We start from the raw sequence: 2,988 nt of genomic DNA, 5'->3' as shown, positions 1-2,988 counted from the left end.
TGAGACAGGCTAGAGGCAAAGAGCGTTTACTAAATGGAAGAAGAAAAAGTGTAAGAGAGCTTGACTGCTAAGTTAATGCTAATTTGTTTGTAGATAGAAGTGTAAGAGAGCGTTTACCAGATGTACCAAACTCAACTCTTTTTCTTCTGGTACGAAGCTCTTAGGAACGTTAATTGTGAAAATGCCTTGACAGGACTTATGATAATCAAGGTTTTGAGAGACCGAGACAGGGCCTCTGCCAGGACAAGTATAATAGGATTGGTAAGAAAGCTTAGTGTTGCAGAGGTAGAAAACATTGAGGCTCTTGTAGGTTGACGAAAGCTCAGAGATTTCGGGAGGCAAGGTTGTGGTGGTTGTGAAAGTAGCGTTGCAAAAAGAACCTTGAAGCTCTGCTCTAGAAAGTCTAAGAGTCTTTAGATGTTTGATCTATATGGAGAACATTGTAAAGATGGTTTGAGATGATTTTCACTATATTTTTATTCTAAAAACACCAAAATTAGTTTCCCCATTTTTTCCATATATGATCTTAACTACTGATCTTACATTATTTTCACTATATATATAATCTAAGAACACAAAAAAAAGTTACCCCATTAATGATGCCCTTAGAGGTTTAGAACTCTTAAAATGCGACGCCGTTCGCTCATAGGCCCAATAGCCCATATTATCACCCAAGCGAATTGTTTATCAAAACGCTCGCGTTTTAAACCCTACTTTCTGAGTTTTGATGTTTCCCTTGATTTTTTTTTGACATAATCTGAAAGCTTATAACTCTTATTCATTTCTATTTCCATCATATAAGACTTTCAAAATGAAAATTACATATCCTTTTAGAATTGGAAATCTTAAAAAGAAATTTGTGTTGTAAACTAGAGAATCGAATGAAGTAATTCTCTTGTTCTCATTATTGATAATCAAATGAGGTTACATATATATAGTAAATACAAAGGCTTAAGCCCATAACCGACTTAGTCTAATACTCATGGCCGATGGGCCTTTGCTTCTAGCCGATGAGCTTCATGGACCGTGACCGTATATGGGCTTGGTTATGGAGTCCATCCTTAAGTGGTTTATAACACTCTCCCTTGGATGACATTACCATGCCGATGCTAAGGGATCGATGCAATGTGCTTGAGGATGCTGCCTCATTAAAACCTTACCAGGAAAACCCAGTGGGACAAAACCATGGTGAAGAAAAAAGAGTACAGCACACATCACTCCCCCTGTTCCAAGCATCACTCTAAGTCCTTAAGCCTCCGCATTCCAATCTGGTGCGTGAGCTTCTTGAATGTTGTTGTCGGCAATGATTTGGTGAAGAGATCGGCTGAGTTGTCGCATGATTGAACTTGCACCACTTGAACTTCTCCGGCCTTTTGTAGTTCATGTGTGAAGAAGAACTTTGGTAAAATGTGCTTCGTCCGATCTCCCTTGATGTAACCTTCCTTGAGTTGTGCGATGCAGGCCGTATTGTCTTCATATATAATTGTTGCCTCCTTATTGTCGTCCATGCCACTATCAGTCCAAATANGTCTAATACTCATGGCCGATGGGCCTTTGCTTCTAGCCGATGAGCTTCATGGACCGTGACCGTATATGGGCTTGGTTATGGAGTCCATCCTTAAGTGGTTTATAACACTCTCCCTTGGATGACATTACCATGCCGATGCTAAGGGATCGATGCAATGTGCTTGAGGATGCTGCCTCATTAAAACCTTACCAGGAAAACCCAGTGGGACAAAACCATGGTGAAGAAAAAAGAGTACAGCACACATCACTCCCCCTGTTCCAAGCATCACTCTAAGTCCTTAAGCCTCCGCATTCCAATCTGGTGCGTGAGCTTCTTGAATGTTGTTGTCGGCAATGATTTGGTGAAGAGATCGGCTGAGTTGTCGCATGATTGAACTTGCACCACTTGAACTTCTCCGGCCTTTTGTAGTTCATGTGTGAAGAAGAACTTTGGTAAAATGTGCTTCGTCCGATCTCCCTTGATGTAACCTTCCTTGAGTTGTGCGATGCAGGCCGTATTGTCTTCATATATAATTGTTGCCTCCTTATTGTCGTCCATGCCACTATCAGTCCAAATATGTTGAGTCATCGATCTCAACCAAACACACTCTCGGCTGGCTTCATGAATTGCTAAGATTTCCGCACGATTTGATGATGTGGCCACAATACTTTGCTTCATAGAACGCCATGATATCGCTGTACCACCGTGTGTAAACACATAACCGGTTTGAGACCTTGAGTTGTGTGGATCCGATAAGTGACCTACATCAGCAAAACCAACTTAACGTTCCTTGTTATGGTTAATATAAAATAAACCAAAGTCTGTCGTTCCTTGTAGGTAACGCAGAACATGTTTAATACCGCTCCAATGCATTTGGGTCGGACAAGAACTAAATCTTGCTAGGAGGTTCACGGCAAAACATATGTCCGGTCTAGTGTGGCTAGCCAAGAACATTAACGCTCATATAGCACTGACGTATGGCACTTCAGGACCGAGGACTTCTTCATCGGCCTTCTTTGGACCGAATGGATCTTTATCCAAGTCAAGACTCCTTACAACCATTGGTCTGGTAAATGGGTGAGCCTGGTCCATATTAAACCTCTTGAATACCTTTTCTGTATATGTCATTTGATGCACAAGGATTCCATTATTTCTGTACTCAAGCTGTAATCCCAAACAGAACTTAGTTTTACCTAGGTCTTTCATTTCAAATTCTTTCTTTAAATACTCTACTGTTTGGGCGATTTCTCGAGAGGTACCAAGGATGTTTAAATCATCCACATACACTGCTATAATAACAAACCCTTTGTTTGCAAACTTCTTTATAAAAATACATGGACTGATTGGGTCATTCTTATAGCCTTCTTTAGCTAAATACTCACTTAATCGATTATACCACATTCGACCACTTTGTTTCAGTCCATAAAGGGATTTGTTCAGCCTAATGCAGTACTGTTCTCGAGAACCACTCTTATCTTTGA

Source organism: Camelina sativa, chromosome 18 (genome assembly GCF_000633955.1).
Source record: "Camelina sativa cultivar DH55 chromosome 18, Cs, whole genome shotgun sequence".
In the NCBI taxonomy this organism is placed as follows: Eukaryota; Viridiplantae; Streptophyta; class Magnoliopsida; order Brassicales; family Brassicaceae; genus Camelina; species Camelina sativa.
Note: the sequence above shows the minus strand (reverse complement) of the source record.